Genomic DNA, 20,397 nt, shown 5'->3' with positions numbered 1-20,397 from the left:
GAACCAAAAATAATTGCCTAGCAAATGCCTGAGAACTTAGAACTCTTGTCATACTCCAGGAGGCTCCTGGAGTGTATGGAAGACAACTTCCTGACACAGCTGATCAGTGAACCAACTATGGAAGGTGCTCCACTGTACTTGTTTTTTGTGAATAGAGAAGAGCTCATGGGTAATGGGTTGAAGGTTGCCTTGGGCATAGCAATCATGAAATGATCGAGTTTTCTATTCTTAGAGCTGCAAGGAGGGCGGTTGGCAGAACTGCTGCCTTGTACTTCTGAAGGGCAAACTTTGATCTGTTTAGGAGTCTGGCTGGCAAAGTCCCTTGGGAGGCAGTCCTGATGGGCAAAGGAGACCAGCATGACTGGTTCCTCTTCAAGAAGGAAACTTAGAGGTGCAGGAGCAGGCTGTCCCTTTGTGCTGAAAGACAAGCCGTTGAGGAAGAAGACCAGCCTGGCTGAATAGAGAGCTTTGGCTGGAACTCAGGAATAAAAGGAGAATTTATAACCTTTGGAAGAAGGGGCAGGCTACTCAAGAGGAATACAAAGATGCTATGAAGTTATGCTGGGAGGAAATTAGAAGGGCCAAAACTAGAGCTGAGCCTATCTACTACTGTAAAAGGGAATAAAAAATGCTTCTCTAAATACATTAGCAAAAAAAGGAGGGCTAAGGAGAAACTCCACCCTCTGGTGGATGCAGGGGGAAACACAGTGACAGAGGATGAGGCTGAAGTACTAGCCTTCTTTGCCTCAGTCTTGAATAGTGAGACCAGGTGTGCTCCAGGTACACAGCCCCCTGAGCCAGAAGACAAAGACAGGGTGCAAAATGAAGCCCCAATAATCCAAGAGGAAACAGTGACCTGCTACACCACTTAGATATGCACAAGTCTATGGGATCCACGCAAGGGTGATGAGGGAGCTGGTGGAGCTGCTTACCCAGCCACTTTCCATTACTTATCAGCAGTCCTGGCTTACTGAGGAGGTCCCAGTTGACTGGAAGTTGGAAAATGTGACACCCATCTACAAGAAGGACCAGAAGGAGAGTACAGAGAATTACATGGCTGTCAGTCTGACCTCGGTGCCAGGGAAAGTCAGGGAACAGCTCATCCTGAGTGCCATAACATGGTACATACAAGACAACCACACCAACAGGCCTGGTCAGCCTGGGTTTATGAAAGGCAGGTCCTGCTTGACCAACCTGATCTCCTTCTATGACAAGGTGACCTGCTCAGTGGATAAGGGAAAGGTTATGGATGTTGTGTACATGCGCTTCAGCAAAACCTTTGACAGCATTTTCCTCAGCACCCTTGTGGAGAAACTGGCAGCTCATGGCTCAGATGGATGTACCCTTTGCTGGGTAAAGAACTGGCTGGATGGTCAGGCCCAAAGAGTTGTGGTTAGTGGAGTTAAATCCAGTTGGTGGCCAGTTGTGAGTGGTGTTCCCCGTGTCTCAGTGTTGGGGCCAGTTCTGTTTAATATCTTTATAAATTATTTGGAAGAGGGGATTAAGTGCACCCTCAGTAAGTCTGCAGATGACACCAAGTTGGGTGAGAATGTTGACCTGCTTGTGGATAGGAAGGCGATGCAGAGGGATCTGGACTGGTTGGATCAATCGGTCAAGACCAGTTGCATGTGATTCAACAAGGTCAAGTGCCAGGTCCTGTACTTGGGTCATGACAAGCCCATGCAAAGCTATAGTCTTGGGAAAGAGTGGCTGGAAAGCTGCCTGGTGGTAAAGGATCTCGGAATGCTGGTCGACAGCCAGCCGAACATGAGACAGCAGTGTGCCCAGGTGGCCAAAAAGGCCAAGAGCATCTTGGCATGCAGCAAGAATAGTGTAGCCAGCAGGCCTAGGCAAGTGATTGTTCCACTGTACTTGGAGCTGGTGAGGCTCCACATCAAATAGTGTGTTCAGTTTTGGGGCCATAACTACAGAAAAAACATGGAGGTGCTGTAGTGAGTTCAGAGAAGGGCAACAAAGTTCATGAAGGATCCAGAGAACAGTCTGATGAGGAGCAGCTGAGGGAACTGGGGCAGTTTAGCGTGGAGAAAAGTAGGCTGATGGGAGACCTCATCACCCTCTACAACTACCTGAAAAGAGGCTGGAGCATGGAGGGTATTGGTCTCTTCTCCCATGTAACAAGTGATAAGACAAGAGGAAATGGCCTCTGGTTGTGCCAGGGAAGGTTCAGATTGGATATTAGGAAAAATTTCTTCATCAAAAAGGTTGTTGGGCACTGGAACAAGCTGCCCGGGGAAGTGGTTAATTTGCCATCCCTGGAGGTGTTTAAAAGATGTATAGATTAGGTTCTTAGGGACATGGTTTAGTGCTAGAGCTAGGTTAATGTGTTGAACTCAATGATATTAAGGGTCTCTTCCAACCAAAATGATTCTATGATTCTATGACTGTCTTTGATATTCTCTCCCTCTACCACAGCACTTAACTGCAGTACCTCAAAGGTCTTTTGATTTACTGGAGCTGTATAACAGGCTGAGGACTTCAATTGCTTTTCCATATTCTATTTTCTAGTTATAACGAGACCTTTGCTGTATACAACAGTTATTCCCTAGACTGACTCCTTGAATTCAGCCTCATTATTTTATCATTTTGACAACGAACTGTATTTGCCATCTGCTGACTCAAGTGTCAATATATTCCAAACCCCTTGGAATGTGGTTACACTGTTCCTTGTTACTGTTCCTTGTTATTTGTTCATCCTCCAGTTTCTGCATCATCTGTAAGCTTGGAGCTCTCCAGACAGATTCTACTCTCCATTTTTTAAACAGTGTAAATCTGGACCTTCTCCACTGAAGTCCGTAGAATTACTCCAGATTGAACAAATGGAAACCAGAGCTGGATACTGCCTAGGTTTTTGACACCCTCATCCTAGTAATTTTATATTTGTATATAGAAACATGTTATGAGCAACAAATGTCCTAAAGCAGACCTTGAAGACACTTTTCTTCTGTTCCTATGCCATTTTTCTAGTTGACACCTATCTTACCTACCTGTTTGAAGTTAATTCAGTATTAATAAACATGTTCTTACTGTTATGAATAAAGTTTTGGCAAAGTTAAGATACTTTCAGGCTACATTTACACTTTTTCCTCCTTTCCTTTTCTTCATTTTTTTCTTCTTTTTTTGTATAAAGATTTTTTCTTCACTATAACAACAAAGCGTGACTACATAGCAGACCACTACACGTACCTGTGAACAGCAGGTTTTACTGTTCTCCCCGGAATAAATAATAAAATACTTGCAAAATGCCTGAATGCATGGCACCAATGTGGAGGAGAAGCCTAGTATAACTGCTGACTTGTCATACACCTCTGCAAATCAGTATTATGAAATCCTTCCCTTTCCCACACCTCTGGAACACCAGTGTGAAACAGAAAGTAAATCATGTTTTTTCTCTACAACTTGTTCCTCTTCTATTTCTCCCATGCTGGTGAATCTTGTTGCCCATCATAATTACAACTTTCAGCATAAAGTCCTCAGGGTAGACTAGAAGCAGGAATACAGAATGTAGCAGGCAGACCCAACTAATCAACATGTGACTCCATGACTGGTATAATAGATGGAACTTCAGATTTTTTGACCATGAGCTGGTCAGTTCTTCACCAGGTCTTCTGACATGCGATGAGATGCACTTCTCTTAGAAGGGGAAAAGGGTGTTTGCTCAGGGGATAACAAGGCTGATTTATAGGGCTTTAAACTAGATTGGAAGGGGGCAGTATCAGGCCAGTCAGTGATGAGAGGCAGGATGGCACACCAAAGCCTGAGGAGATACATGGCAGTGAGATTCCTCAGTCTGCACCACAAGGTGAAGGGGACAATCAACCACACTTGAAGTACTTCTACACTAACGCACACAGAATGAAGAAAAAGCAAGATGAACTAGAAGCCTTGACACAGTCCCAGGGATATGATGTAATCAACATTAGTGAAAGCTGGTGGGTTGAGTCCTGTGACTGATGCACCATGACAGATGGCTACAGGCTATTCAGAAGAGACAGGCAGGACAGGAGAGGTGTGGGGGTGGCACTGTATGTAGCAAAGGGGTTGGAGTGCATGGAGCTGGCAGCTGGCAATGGCAAAGTTGAGAGCCTCTGGATAAGGATTAATGGATCAATAAAGATAAATAAAGTTAATGTCATCGTGGATGTCTACTATAGGCCACCCAGTCAGGATAACGACACTGAAAAGTTATTCTTCAAGTAACTAAGTGAAGCCTCCAAGTCATCTGCCCTTGTCCTTATGGGAGACTTCAACTCACCAGGTGTCAACTGGCAATATCATACAGCTGGCACCAACAGGTCCAGAAGATTCCTAAAGCATCTGGTTGATATCTTCTTGGTACAGGTACTAAGGGAACCAAGCAGGAGATGTGCCTGTGTGCACAAGCCCAGGCACATCGCAAGAAGAGCCAGAGGCCACGAATGCATTTGCAAAGACCAAGTTTTATTTTAGTTACCTCTCTACTGGGGGATTTCTGAAGTCGCACATCAGCTCCCATGCAGAGGTAACACAAGCAGGAACGCAGGCACTGGTAAGTTCAGCCCTGGTAGATCACTGGGCCTGCTGAGCTCCCCTGTATTGCAAGGCTTCAGGCAGGCACAGCCTCCCGCTCTTTCTCACAAGAAAGCAGGAATCTCAGACATAGTGATAAAGAGTTCTAGAGTTTCTCATCAGCCTATGTTATCTAACACAGAGGTTCTACTCATCAAGCATACAAGGTCAGTAAACAATTAGTGTAATATATGTGTTTTTTCTACAGACAGCTACAAGTCATTTGAGCATATTTACATTTAACCAACCTCCTCGATGTTCTTCCACTATATTCCCATACAGTGTCTTCCTAGATTTTATACTCACCAACAGAGAGGATCTCATGGGAGAAGTGGCAACAAGTGCCCCTCTTGTCTACAGCAACCATGAAACAGTCAGGTTCAAAATCTATGCTAATGGGAGGAAGACTGCCAGCAAAACCTTAACTCTAGATACGAGAGCAGACTTCAGGTTGCTCAGAGAACTACTTAGTAAGAGTGCCTGGGAAGAAGCTTTTGAATGAATTGGGGTCTATCAGTGTTGGTTGCTTTTTAAGTACCACCCACTAAAAGCATGAGACCAGGAATTCCAAATCTATGAAAATTCCAAAACAATGGAAATCTAGCAGGTGAGGCAAAAAGCCAGCTTGGTTGAGCAGGAATCTTCTTCTTGAAATAAGGCTTAAAAATAAATTATAAGGTCTGTGGAAGCAAAGTCAGGCACCATGGGAAGACTACAGAGATGCTGCTCACCATTGTAGGGAGGAAAACAGTGCTGCCAGAGCTCAGTTAGTATTGAAGCTGGCCAATACTGTGAAGGACACTAAAAAAGGCTTTTAAAAATATATTAATGGTAAAAGGCAAACTAGAAGTAACATTGACATATTACTCTATGAGCACGGTCACCTTATTAACAGGGACATAGACAAAACCGAGACATGTTGTGTTTTCTTCACCTCAGCCTTCAACACCGAAGATGAACTTGGGGGCCCCCATAGCCCTGGGTTAGAGAACAATAACCTCTCAATCAATCTGGAATTTAAACGGGGTTTAATACTCCAGCTAGGTCCCTACAAGTTGATGGGCCCTGATGGGATTCATCCAAGGGTGCTTAAAGAACTGGCTGATATCATAGTCAGACCTCTCTCTGTGATTTTTCAATGCTCCTGGGAATCTGGAGAGGTCTCTCATGACTAGAAGCTGGCAAATGTTGTCCCAGTCTATAAGAACAACAACAGGGATGACCCTGGCAACTACAGGCGTGTCAACCTCACTTCTGTGCCTGGCAAAATCACAGAGAAGATTGTTCTGGGAGTTATCAGAAAACATCTGAATGACAATGCAGTCACTGGTCCCAGCTAACATGGGTTCATGTGGGGAAAGTCCTGCTTAATAAACTTAATTTATTTCTATGACGAGGTTACCCAACTAGTTGGCCAAGAGAAACCTGTTGATGTGATCTTTTTGGATTTCAGTAAAGCTTTGATACTGTCTCTCACAGTATCCTCCCGGAAAAGATGTCCAGCATAGAGCTGGATCAACACACAATGCAGTGGGTGAGCAATTGGCTGATGGGCTGGGCTCAAAGGGTTCTAGTTGATGGGGTTATATCAGGCTGGTGACCAGTCACTAGCAGGGTTCCACAGGGATCTGTCTTAGGGCCAGCGCTCTTCAAGGTCTTTATAAATGACTTGGACACAGGACTTTAGGGAATACTAAGTAAGTTTGCCGGTGACACACAATTGAGAGGCACTGTTGGCACTCTGGAGGGCAGAGAGGCCCTGCAGATAGATCTGGACGAACTGGAGAACTAGGAAATCACCAACCTCATTAAGTTCAACAGGGAAAAGTATCAGATTTTGCACCCGCTACACGGCAACCCTGGCTGTACATACAGACTGGGGCACGAGACGCTGGAAAGCAGCTCTGCAGAGAAGGATCTGGGGTTTCTGGTTGACGGCAAGTTTAACATGAGCCAACAATGTGCCCTGGCAGCCAAGAGGGCCACCCATGTCCTGGGGTGCATCAAGCACATCATTGCCAGCCGGGTGAGAGAGGTGATTGTCCCACTCTGCTCTTCACTGGTGTGATCTCACCTGGAGCACTGTGTGCAGTTCTGGGCATCACACTATAAAAGAGATACAAAGCTACTGGAGAGTGTCTAGAAGAGGGCTACAAAGTTGATGAGCGGTTTGGAGAGGAAGCCATGGGAGGAGTGGCTAAAGTCACTTGGTTTGTTCAGCCTGGAGAAGAGGAGATTGAGGGGAGGCCTCACTGCTGCTACAGCTTCCTCGCAAGGGAAGGAGGAGGGACAGGTCCTGATCTCTTCTCTTTAGCGACCAATGACAGAACCCAAGGGAATGTCAGGAAGATGTGCCAGGGAGGTTTAGGTTGGACATTAGGAAAAGGCTCTTCACCCAGAGGGTGGTGGAGCACTGGAACAGGCTCCCCAGGGAGGTGTCACAGCCCCAAGCCTGACAGTGTTCAAGAAGAGACCAGACAAGGCCCTCAGACACATGGTGTGAACTGTGGGGTTGTCATATGCAGGGACAGGAGCTGGACCTGATGATCGTTGTAGGTCCCTTCCAACTCAGGATGTTCTATGATTCTAGAGCACACAGTGTGAAGGCAGGTGCAGATGCAACCTGCTATCAGGACATTTATGCCAAACACTGCTGCACACTTTGAAGGTGTTGCATCTTAACCAGCTGATTTTCCTGCTTACACCTGTTTCCAAAATCTATTGTTTTTCTTACAGTTTGCTGTTTTCCATTTTAGCCCCTAATCTCTGTCATAGTAGTAAGAGAGACATGGAATCAAGTTTTCCTCCAGCTTACAGCACCTAGTATGGTCTGTCCTATGGAAACAAGGTGTAATATGATCCTGTAACTCAAGACTGTCTCATAATGTGCATGCACAAGGGAGTTCAAGTGTTTTTGGCATTACCTAACTCCCAAGTACCCAACTTTTTGCTATAGTGTTCTCTTGGCAACATGTGGTGCAATTTATGTATACATTTACATGCAGTTTCCTAGGTTTTTAACACAAGAAAATATAAATAGTGCCATGTGCAAATAAAACAGCCCACCCACGTGGTCCACCAGATTTTGAAATACAAGCCTCACCAGACATTGCTGTTCGCTGGGTTAAATGTCTAATGTCACCAGTTAGCTGCTCTGTTGCATGGCTATGCTCTGCAAAGAAGCCTTAGAGAAGACAGGCACCACACTGCATGGTGATTCAAACAATGTGGGAGAGAACACGTGCATTTTATGCATGCTTAAATACACAGCTTTAGAAGATCTAGCTTGAAGGTGGTCCTGAGAAAGCACAAGAGAGACCTCACCCTGCATCATGCTCTCCCCAGACGACAAGCAAGCCTGTTCCTCCACTGTGGTAAGAGATGTGAGCGGTCTCTTATCTTCTAGTTAAGATACTGATTCTTAACTCCCTACAAGCAATGTAGTAAGGAATACAGTTAAATCACATCCCACAGAGAGAGCTAATGTGGGATGGTATAGTACCAGTTAGAGCATCTCATCTGGAGACAGAAGTTAATTAGAGTCAAAAGAGAGAAAAAACCCTCCTCTTCCTGTGTCCCACAGAAAAACAGAGGAAACTTGAAGTAGCATGAAAATCAGGTGAGTTGAAGAGCCAGAGAGGAACAAGGAAATTTCCTTGACCTCAGGATGAATTTCCTGTTGACCTTCAGACAAACATTACTGGTCATCTTCAAAGAAATTGCAGCTGTTTAATCATGATTAAAGGTTCCTCAGAATGAAAAAGAAGTACCTTGCCCACCTTCCCCAGGCTGCTCTGCTGGAGCCCTTATTATCCTTGCACTCTGAGCCATGACGTGCAGAGTGCACCAGTAGAAAAAGCATCCAGAATATGTTTTCTGAAGTGACTGGTGCTGAACAGGAATTCAGGAGGTTAGGGGGTTGTCATGGTCCATCGAACTGTCACCTGGAGTAACATATCAAGCAGGCAAAGTTTGAGGACAGATGCAGATGACACTTTGCTCATGCACCTGGAATTATCTCCCCTGTCCAAACAGCCTGCTCTGACAGTGCACTGATATAAAAAGGAGTTTCTTTTGCTCCTTATGAGCTTAATTATCACAGTATCAGAGTATGTTTGGGATTGGAAGGGACCTCAAAAGATCATCTAGTCCAATACCCCTGCTGGAGCAGGAACGCCTAGGTGAGGTCGCACAGGAACATGTCCAGACGGGTTTTGAATGTCTCCAGCGAAGGAGACTCCACAATCCCCCTGGGCAGCCTGTTCCAGTGCTCTGTCACCCTCACTGAGAAGAAATTTTTTCTCAAATTTAAGTGGAACGTCTTGTGTTCCAGCTTGATCCCATTACCCCTTGTCCTATCATTGTTTGCCACCGAGAAGAGCCTGGCTCCATCCTCGTGGCACTCACCCTTTATATATTTATAAACATTCATAAGGTCCCCCCTCAGTCTCCTCCAAACTAAAGAGACCCAGCTCCCTCAGCCTTTCTTCATAAGGGAGGTGCTCCACTCCCTTCATCATCTTTGTTGCCCTACTCTGGACCCTCTCCAGCAGTTCCCTGTCCTTCTTGAACTGAGGGGCCCAGAACTGGACACAATATTCTAGATGGAGTCTCACCAGGGCAGAGTAGAGGGGAAGGAGAACCTCTCTCGATCTACTAACCACCCCCCCTTGTAATACACCCCAGGATGCCATTTGCCTTCCTGGCCACAAGGGCACAGTGCTGGCTCATGGTCATCCTGTTCTCCACCAGGACCCCCATGTCCCTTTCCCCTACACTGCTCTCTAATATGTAATTTCCCAACCTAGACTGGAACCTGAGATTGTTCCTGCCCAGATGCAGGACTCTACACTTTTCCTTGTTAAATTTCATCAGGTTATTCCCCACCCAACACTCCAGCCTGTCCAGGTCCCGCTGGATGGCAGCACAGCCTTCTGGCGTGTCAGCCACTCCTCCCAGCTTAGTGTCATCAGCAAACTTGCTGACAGTACACTCTATTCCCTCGTCTAAATCGTTAATGAATATATTGAATAATATTGGCCCCAGTACTGACCCCTGAGGCACTCCACTAGATATTGGCCTCCAACTAGACTCCGCACCATTGACTACCACTCTCTGGCTTCTCTCCTTAAGCCAGTTTGCAACCCACCTCACTACTCTATTGTCTAGACCACACCTCCTCAACTTAGCTGTGAGGATGCTGTGGGAGACTGTGTCAAACGCTTTACTGAAGTCAAGGTAGACGACATTCACTGCTCTGCCATCATCCATCCACCTTGTTACATTCTCATAAAAGGCTATGAGGTTGGTCAAGCATGACTTACCCTTGGTAAAGCCATTCTCCAAAACAAAATTGTATGCTGACATACAGTTACCCAAGAACAGCTTCTATTCTTTAGACTCTCACCGTCAAGCATAAAGAAGCCTTACCTGAGTTCAGCACTTGCTTAAATAATGAAACATGGGAAATTACTTTAGAAAAGCAGTGCAGCACCCTATAGCATGGACACATTTAGATTAGGAAATCATATGGAGTTATAAATACCTGATTAACTTGGTGGTGACCCACCAGTTAGCCCAATGTCTGATTTAGGCTCTGTCTCTACACTTCTGATGAACCTTGGGCAATTTTGTTCACTTTGTCTCAGTTTCCTCACCTGTACAAATCACAAAATAGTTACCCTTTTTAAAACACCTTAGACTGTCCTAATGACAAGCTCCTCCTGTATAAAAGTTGGACTGATATCCTAATCATAACCACATAATGGAGGCTAGAGTGACAAGTCTACCTCCTGAAAATGTACTGTGCAATGGTGTGGTGAGGTAAGACCTCTTGTGTGGTGTGTCAGCTCATCTATCAGCCAAGCTCTTTAATTTTTCCCCCAGTATGATCTGCACCCACAAAACCAGTCAATAATAGTTTTGTACTTCTGTCTCTTGGAGAGTCTGCTGCCTATTGACTTATGTAAATCAGGATACTCCTCTCTCACATTAATGAAGTCCATTATCTTGCAGTTTATTATGGGACTTAGTAAAATGACAGGACTTGCTTCTGAAGTTGATGAGGAATGAGGACAGAGAGTTACTCCCCATGAGATCTTCTACTAAGGTAAAGGGATTTTTAAAGTGCCCAAGCTTTTACTATTTTCAGAGACAATGCGTAGCTAGAAAAGAAACCTTCAGAGGAGGTGGTCTTTCTATTTGGCATCGCACTTTATCATTCTCCAGAGCATTCCTGTTGGTGATCACTGAGCGCAGCTATTGCTTAAAGGTAGAGATTGTCAGATGTGCCAAAGGAAGCACTTTATACCAGCTAGACTACCCTGGAAAGGATGAGGAAAAGGAAGATTAGTGTTCAAAACCCTTTACTTAGAGTGATGTCCTGCCTGGAGTTTGTCTGGGACTGCAGTCATCATGCATGTATATATGATATACACATATACGTGTATACACCCTTTTTAAGATATATAGCCATTCCAGTGCATGGCCAGCTATATAAATCCCAGGTGGAGTTAGATGGGATATCTACTTGTTGACACAATATTGGGGGGACAATGTTGCAGGACAGGGTCTGTAATGTGGTAACCAAGAACTTCTTTGACAGAATTTGTTGGGTACAAACCGCTTAATCTTGAATGTCTCTGACTCAAGCATGAAGTGACAAAATAATTAAGGTAATTAAGGACCTCTCTAGGCTGGACATATATGGATTAGACAAAGAAATAAGTACCAACATGCTCAAAGAGGTGACATGCATTACTGCCATCTCCACAGCTGTTTTTCACGTCCCATGGCCTGCCTATTGCTCAAGCATATGCAAACTCTGCTCAAGAAGATCAGCTTTGGGCCAGTCTATTCCTAGCTAATCACAGCTTTTACCATTTCGGAGAGTGTCTTTTCTTCCTGCCTGCCAGCCAGGTTCTCCTCCACTTTCACACAGCAGTCACGTCAGTCACAAGTCACTTTCCTTCTTCAGTTCTCTTTAGCCCCTATTATATCTATCTATCTATCTATCTATCTATATATATATATATATGTATATAAAATATATATTGAATAAACAAATAAATAATCTTGTGATTTCAAGAAGAAAAGGGAAAATTTTTTCCTCTTTCTTGCAATCAGCAGTCTTCAGAGCCAAGATTCAGATTTTCAACAGGAATAAGTTAACACATGCTGCTCTCCACAGGCAGGAAGGAGAGACATAATTATGAAAAGCAGCAACGTTAGAAATGTGTAGGAAGGAGACAGTAACTTTCTGACGATCCTGAAGAATATATTACTGGAATTGATACCAGTTTTGTTATCTTTTTTATTTTAAATCATGCACTTGGAATATCAGTTAATACTGGAATCAAATCTTTCACTGATGGCACCAGGTTTTTGAACATCACTGGACTACTGGCAGGAGGACTTGACACAACTTCATTATACACACTGAAACACGAAAAGTGACAATGAGAAATTAGAAACAATCCTGGACTTAGCCATCCTAAGTCTATATTATCTCTTACTTTTTTTGTCCTGGTACAAGCAGGATCAAGGAATGTAAAGATCCAGTTATCCTTGGCTCCATTTTGCATCAGTTTGCAGAGTCAGAGCAGGCTTGTGTGTGCAGAAAAATGGCAAAGGCATATGGCATAAGTGGACATTTTTCTGAGAATATTGCAAGATTTCCCTTAATAAATGTTTAGATATTATTTCCTCTGTCTTTCAGTACCATGCTGTCAGTGTTGCTGCTGTTAAACTGCCTGTAGGCCAGGCCTGCTGCTTGGTTGTATGTCCAGAACAAAGGTGCTTTATATTGTCTCCAGCTACCATAAAGCTGGATATTATAATTGTTCTGCCCAAGCCCACCAGCTGAGATCAAGCCCTTTCTGAGCAGCATAGGGCTATGGCCACATTTAGTCTAGGATTTATACATGTGATTTTAACTTGTTCAAGCTAATTAACAGATTCTAAAATTCTAGATAATGCAAACTACCTGGACCTTAACTTGTGCTTAATTCAGCTTCAGCAGACCACCTTGGGAAGTCCAAGTGATTCTTAGCTAGCATTTAGAAGGGTCTAATTCACCTAAACTATGTTTAAACATTTTAAAGCCAAGGCCATTCATTCAACAGGATAGGAAACAGTTTTTCTTTCTAATGTAAAGGTGAGGAGAACACAGCAACAGTTAAATGCTCCTCTGTACGCATCTGACAGCAGCACTGGGAAAAACTGAAAAGCTGCAGAGAATCTGAAATGAAACCAACAAAGCGCACATTGATAGCTGGTGATTCACATGGATGCTTTTCTCATTTGCAGCAAAGTGAATTATTTCTTTGTTGGCTCTGTGATATGCCTAATACAGAGACAAAAGTACCAGTCAGGGGTATTCCTGTGCTTCTCTTGCCTTATTGCACAGAATTGGACCACATAGAAGTCCAGATGAATCAAATCCTGCCGGCATTGGTTCCCTTGCTGATGCAAGGACGATGTGCTGTTACCTTGGTATGCCTGTACTTGGATGCCGCTTGGGAGAGTTTTCTCCCAGTCTGTGCTCATCCGTTTCTCATACAGCTGAGCCCACATCAGGCCCCCAGCCAGCTGTGGTCCGAGGCAAAGAGCCTGTGGATGTCACTCACATCTGGGAGCTGTGCAGCAGCAGCTCAAAGGAGGATGGGGCACGGAAACCTGGCACAATGTTGGGCAGTACTCCCCCGAAGGGAAGGAATACATCCTCTGATGGAAGGCAAGCATGGAAACGGTGAAACTTTCATCATCTGTGCTCGCAGAACTTTTATTTGTCTTTCTAAAACAGAACCACATTTTGAGGAGGACACTGGAGGCTGGTCAGATGGCACTGAGGATAGGAAGCACTCACAGGCAGGTGCTTTCAACAGCCCTGATCGTTTTATTTCTCTAAGCACATCTCAAGGCAGTCCTGTGTACTGTTGTTACTCAGAGCAAGTGCTGGATTGTAATGTACCAGCTGCACCTCTTTTCTGGGTATTCTCCACATTTAGGCTTTTCCATCGCATGAGCCAGATTCAGAAGGAGATTTCACAGTCTCATGGTAGCTATGTGCTCACTCAGCAGCACTGTAGTGGCAGTCTTAAAAAAAAAAAAAAAGGCATGTCATTTGTGATTGTGAGAAACTGGAAAATTTCTCAGAAACATTTCTTTTAGAATGCTATCAAATCATTTCTATATCAAAGTTTATCAAACCACCCAAAATGGCAGAGGCATGCATATCATAGTGGTCCCTCAGAGAGACAGGATGCTATATCTGCATTTGTGCAAGCTATCTTTCACCACTTTCCACAGTCTGAACAAACAGCAAATGCAGAATGATCAGCTACAATTGCCATTACTGCCTTTAAAATGCTTGCAGTGACAAATAAGGATGAGGACTGGTGAACATGATACACCCACAGAGGAAATTAAATGGAATGTCAGGAGCAAACTTCATTCACAGAAACATCCCCACAATGCCAATTATGCAGGAGTGGTGTAGAAGTCTAAGAACATACTACCATTGAACCACTAACTGAAACATTAACTCATGGTGAAACCATGAAGCTAGTAGGCTAGTGTGACCTGTTTGCAGCAATACAGGTACATCAAAATATTACTGCGAAGCTTTTCCTTTGTGATAAACTTGGTTTTTGTGTAGGCAAACCCCATGTCATGGATTGGTAAACTAGTGGAGAATACTCTTCAATCCTTCATGTGCCTAAAATGTCTCCTCCTTAAACAGAAAGTTAAAAAAAGGTCTGAACGGAATAATATTGTATGATGCTCAGCTCTGATGTGCTGTGCTCACTCCAGATTTGCTCATCTACAATCTCATGAATATAATATCTTAGTAGTCTGCTGGTAACAATTAACTTTTATCCAGCAAGCTCATTAATCACATTAAGTTTCCCAAAATGCAGCCCAGGCCCTGAGGAGTACATTCTAATGCCCACTATTTCCTCACCTAAGCAAGGCTAAGACTTTAAAAACGTTTAGAGAATGTTTTTCTATTTCACTAACACCAAAGAGAAAGTTCTGTTACTCCATAAACACGCACTACCAGCAGGAAATAACCCAACACTGGCAACAAGAATTTCACTGACTGAATTTTTTCTTTTAAATCAGAGCTGCATTTTGTCAGTTTCATCTCTATACCTCTACTAGTTCCCTCTTCTGCTCTGAACCCATAACTAGGTTGTTGCATAGGCAGGAGTCGTTGTGTCTCACTTCTGTAGCCTTATGTCTAGCCAAGCCAAGACATCTGATTCCTGTCTACTTGGTAGGGCAACTCCAGCCTGCAATTCATCCAAAAGACAGGTGGCTAAGACGAGTGGACTGCTTCTCTCTCTTCAACTGTGCAGTCTGCTTGGAGTCAGAACTCAGCATGGTTTATATTTTGGTTGTTAACATGAAGAGAGAGAACTCCCTGCCTTGGTGAGGCTCACCTTTTAGCATTTGTCTTTGCATTGCACAAGAGTAATGCTATGGGGTCTCTGCTGGAATTGGGGTCCCAATGTTGCACACACCCTGCAAACGGACAGATCTGGACCTTTCCTGCAGAGACAAATGGCCTAATTGGATGAGATAGAAAAGCACAAAGAGGCAAAGTGGCTCCCTGAGCTCCTACAGCTGGTAAGTGGCAAAGAGAGGAGAAAAGCAAGCCACGTGTTTTTCTCAAGTGATTACTATCCCATCAGATTGCACACTGATTCACATTAAACTACTTGTGTTTATCCATCCTCCAGTCAGAAAGGTCAGTCTGGCTCTCTCCAGCAGGTATGTTAACCAATCAAAAAAAGGAAGGTTTGGCAAAATAGGAGGAAAAACATAAGTCTGGTTTCTTGGAAGAAAAATGGTGTATGGACTACATTCTTGCCAAAGGTGTGGCTAATTCAGGGATAGATCTGAAGGCTGGCCAGTTAGCATGGAATATGTTTTTTCTGGACTGAGTTATAATAAAAGATTAGTGAAAAAAATATCCGGAAGGTGTGAAAGAGAGTGGCAAGAATGTATTTTTTATGAAATTATTCTAGAGATATTCTGGCCAAGTGAGTGGTTTCTTCATCAGAGTTAAGAACTGGAGAAAGGACTTCTTTGGGTAGGTCATTCTTTTTGTTTGTTCTCATGTTGGATGTTTTGGACTATAAACACTTTACATTAACTTCATTTTTCCTCCCTGTTTCTCACCTTCAGAGACATGGAGATTTTTTTTTCTTTGCTGTCCCAGTAATACTCTAAACTTGCTGAATGATGTTCCTCAGTATGAAAAGCATTGAAGAGAAGCCAAGGAAAAATGATTGTGCATTAAAATGCCAGCCTTTGTCTTGCTCAAAGGAGTCTGGATAATGCACTGTGACACAAAGCCTTTATCCTAGTGATGTCAGCTGTGAAAATTCACTGCCTACATGCGAAAGCACTTCCTTTCCATGGGGCTATATGAGTTCAAACAGCAGCACTTCTGCACTGGTGAGTGACGAGATAGTTGCTAGCCAAAGAGCCAGACCTTCCTACACAGCAAAATATTCAGGCATGGTCTTCCTACAAGTCCAGGAGATGGCGACTTGGGATCCTGCACCCATGCAGCCCATGCCTCCTGCACACTGAGACTTCTTCGTGCTCTGCTCTGGCCTGCATGAAGGCTAAGCTACAGAAAGCTCCCTGAAGCTGGCAGAATAGTCGGCACAATGGCTGTTAGCCCAGCTCTCCTCCACTGTCCAGCTTGGTATAGGGGAGAAAGAGCAGGTCTGCATCTCATGTTCTGAGTTACTGCTCCACCACCGCGCATTGCTGTGGTGTTCCAGTGGCACAATCACCTGTGCATACAGTGACAACTAGCTGGGCCGTTAGGCCCTGGCATACCTTGTCTCAATTTGGGAGCAGAAACTGTGGCAGAACAAAGCAGTCTAGATGAAGTACTACACTAAAAGAGAGAGGTATAAAACAGGCAATGCTTGAGCCAAGAAGATTAAAAACCTGCCAGCCACCTAAGCAGAGCTGATGCCAAGCACCCAAACCTTCTCACCATCTTCCTGCTGAATTCTTCACACCCACCAGCTCCCATCTGGATTTGGAGGGCACGGTGCAGTGAAAAGCTGCCTGTGTGTGCAGAGTTGTCTGATTGCTGAGAACTCAGACACAGTGAGCCTGCCTGTTCCCTGCCTGGCCCTGGTAACCTGACTTACCACAGTGCACACAGAAGGAAATGCAAGGTAATATTCTGAACAGGAGCAACCTGCTGCCTTATCACAGACCTTTGATCTCAACATGTATTTCATTCATCTCAAAGCTATTTCCGGACAAGATGTGGGCACTGAAGCCTCACTTTAAAAATTAAACATTCTTCTTCCTCTCTTTTAGAAGAGGAGAGAGACATTTCATTTCTTATATTAATTTCTCCAATAAAGCACACAGCACTTCTTAGCTGATTAAGTGCCATGCCATTCTTTGGCAGACAGAACAGTTGTGTAATTCCAATTTATTCACATTTTCCCGCTCTCCTTCTGAAATGCCAAGTTTTCCATTCATTACCAAATGTTGAAAATGATCTGTCAGCTGAGAGGTATTTTTAAAATAATTGTAAGTATTAAAATGGCAAGTATAAAAAAATTTCTTGGTCAGAAAATCCACATGTGACCAGTGCAGGACCATATTCCCCAGAAGAGCCCTTGTTGGTTAAGGGCATGTTTTGGGTAATTCACCTAGTAACTTCTAACGTTAATCTGTGAAACAATGACTTTACCGTGCTGTTTCATCTCTAAGAGCTGAACAAAACATAGAATTTTTTTAAGGCTAATTGTATAAGAGAAGGGCAATGGTGTTCTGGATGGTGCATGCTGAAGATCCATCCCGTAAGGATCCACTCTAGTTCAGCATCCCTCAAGGGAGATAACAGATGGCAAAGTAAAGGCGGTAGTCATGTCAAGTCAAGGAGTGACAGAGGTTTCCTGTGGCATGCAAAGTTTTGAATCCATGGCTGAAGGAAGAAAAAGCATGTCACTTGTCTTACCCCCATCTCCATGAGCTCAGTACTAGCTTTGGCTACATATAATTAAACTTAATTGCTTCATTATTCCCTAAGGTACAAGGTTTTATGATAACCTTCCTGAGTTGAAGATTTTCCTCTGTAATCACAATGTGTTGCTGTGATAGCATCAGAACCCAAAGTACGAACGGCTATCTGTTAAAAAGACTTCGCTGTAGTATGAGATTAACATAAAGGGATATGTCTGATGTAGACATAAAAGAAAGGGTTGCTGTACAAAAGCCAGCTGGGACCTCTCACTCAGCACTATCAGAACATGAGGACTTTCCACTGAAAAGTGATGATGAGAGACTGGACAGCAGAAGAAGCCCACAGACCAGAACTTCATGCCAGTGGAGACTGGATACAATGGCTCCAAGGAACACACCATGTGTGGTAGGTACCTGTACATCTGTGCCAGCAGCACCCAGCCCAAATTCCTTCATCAGCTCCACTTTTCTAAAGGGAGCGAGAAAACAGGGAAATCTCATCTCCCCACAGTGGATAGATGGGCTTTCTCCTCCAGAACAACAGTGACAGGGTGCTCAGAGGAGATAAAATAGTTTCCCCAAAAAATCTAAAGTAGGGGTCATTACATTTCACATCTCCTTAAGAGACCCAATTGCTTTTGACTCTCATAGCAGGGGAAGCAGAGAAGGAAACCTGATCTTACCCATGAGTAAGAACATGGCTTATCACTCACAGTAACAATCCTGCGCCTGGATTTATCAGCACTACAGTGCATCCAGAACAACACCCATCTGCCTGAGGACATTGTAAATAAGGGCATCTGGCAGGGTCCAAAGCTGCCTTTTACCTTCAAAGATACCTTGCCTTTCTAGCAGGCATCAGTTTCTCAGAAAGTCAATAATGTAATACTTTTTTCTAATAAGCTGTTTTGTTTTAATCTCTTATGATTTCACACTCCATTATTATTCTTATGTACTTAAACAATATTTAACTTCAAGGGCAGTCTCAGTCATCTGGTCCATATCATACAATCATTGAGTCATTTTGATTGGAAGAGAACCTCCAGGTCATCAAGTGCAACAGTCAACCTAACTCTGGCATTAATCCATGTCCCTAAGATCCTCATCTGTACATCTATTAAACACCTCCAGGAATGGTGACTTAACCAGTTCCCCGGGCAGCCTGTTCCAGTGCCCAACAACCATTCCTGTTAAGAAATTTTTCCTAATACCCAATCTGAACCTCCCCTGGCACAACCTGAGGCCATTTCCTCTTGTCCTATCACTTTTTACATTGGAGAAGAGGCCAACACTCTCCATGCTCCAACCTCCTTTCAGGTAGTTGTAGAGGTTGATGAGGTCTCCCTTCAGCCTACTTTTCTCCAGGCCAAACATCCCCAGTTCCCTTAGGTGCTCATCATAAGACTTGTTCTCCATTTACCTACAAGTAAACTTCAAGCAACAGTGCCACTGACAGCCAGAAAAGGGGAATATCCCTTTAGTCTGACAGTTTTGCTTTGCTATAGAAGAAAGAATGAGATAATAAGAAAAAGAGGAAAATATTTGCAAGATTGGAATGAGAGTCCAGAATGAATGTCAAGAAACTCCCAGCAGTCATAACAAAAAGATCCTAAGTGTTTTCTTTTTCTTTTTATTCCCAAAGGCTACATTAAAATAGACATTTTTTTCATCAAAGCTTTTGGGGTTTTCCAGCACACTGGAATCGATACTTCCTCTCCAAATACTTGGGCAATGAGTCACTTATCAAATGTCAGCAACAATTTATTCATTGTGCAATGTTCTGATCTCAATGCAAGGCTGGCACTGTGAATATTCCTAGACTTAATAATAGCCTATTCTGGTATTTCTCTCTCTCTAAATTGCTTTTGGTTTTGAATGTCACTAGAGCATCTTAGTGGACACATGCAGTCAAAGCAGTTTTCTTAAGACAGTCAGTTGCTTTCTAAATAATTCATTAGCTGTGCAAAAGCCAAAAAGAGGCAGAAAGGCTCCAGCATGAAACAACAATTCTATGTAAATTGGTTTTGTTTGTACCCTTCAGTTTCTGGAGGCAATTGGTGCTTTGCACTAAGCTTGTGGGGCATACACTATGCTCAGCAGCTTGTTCTGGGGATATACAGAGGCCAGAGGGGGAGGTTGGTGTCTGTAGCTGAGTGACGTAGCTGAGAGTGGGCAAGCTACAGACCTCCTTGCATGGGATATTGGTTGTTAAATGTTGATGTGCCTTCCACACCCCTGCATCTTGCTACAGCATCCCTTCCCCTCAGCATGCAGCTGCAAATCTCCCACTCCACTGTCACACACCAAGCTCTTGCCACCACAGCACTGCATTTTGAGGCTCTGAGGACAGGAAAATAATTTTCTCCCCTGGGGACAGTAAAATGCAGGTTTTCTGCAGCTGCCTGGTGCCTTGGTTCTTCATCCATGGCCAATGCCTTTTTTGCCAGGCTGGAAGAAGCAGTGAGTTGTGACAAGAGAAGAGCTGATGTCCTTCCTGGTGGAGAAGGGGAGACTGACTGGAAACCCTCACTGATGGACAATACTTTTGTGGTCTCATACGACCTGGACAAATCTGGTAATGTCTGGTTCTGATCCCGGAATACCAAGCCATTCCTTGAGCAATGGAAATAAGACAGTGCATCTTCCAGTGTGTCTCTTGTGTGGGTTCAGTTACACCTAGCAGAAACCTTCTGCTCAGCAAGAGAGTGACTGGAGGCTTCTCCATCCCCTTCCTAGGATGGGAGAATGCAATTATCACCGAGATTTCTCCTAGTCTGTCAAACTGGATTGAAACTAGACAACAGATTCAAAACATGTTGG

At 43.9% G+C, this 20,397-nt stretch overlaps 1 long non-coding RNA gene across 5 annotated transcripts in view; it reads right to left on the bottom strand.

Moving 5' to 3' along the window:
• LOC110364120 (uncharacterized) overlaps positions 1–20,397 on the bottom strand; it is a 123,798-nt gene that overhangs the window by 66,945 nt on the left and 36,456 nt on the right. For 3 of the 5 annotated variants that reach the window (XR_010468887.1, XR_010468885.1, XR_010468884.1), the window contains one exon: positions 11,861–13,662. The exons of the other annotated variants lie outside the window; for them this stretch is intronic. This is a non-coding gene — a long non-coding RNA (uncharacterized LOC110364120). Of the gene's footprint in view, positions 1–11,860; positions 13,663–20,397 lie in introns of those variants that run through there. 5 annotated transcript variants of the gene reach the window in all.

The sequence above is a fragment of the Columba livia genome, chromosome Z (assembly GCF_036013475.1).
Source record: "Columba livia isolate bColLiv1 breed racing homer chromosome Z, bColLiv1.pat.W.v2, whole genome shotgun sequence".
Lineage (NCBI taxonomy): Eukaryota > Metazoa > Chordata > Aves > Columbiformes > Columbidae > Columba > Columba livia.
Note: the sequence above shows the minus strand (reverse complement) of the source record. Positions and strands in the feature narration are given on the sequence as shown.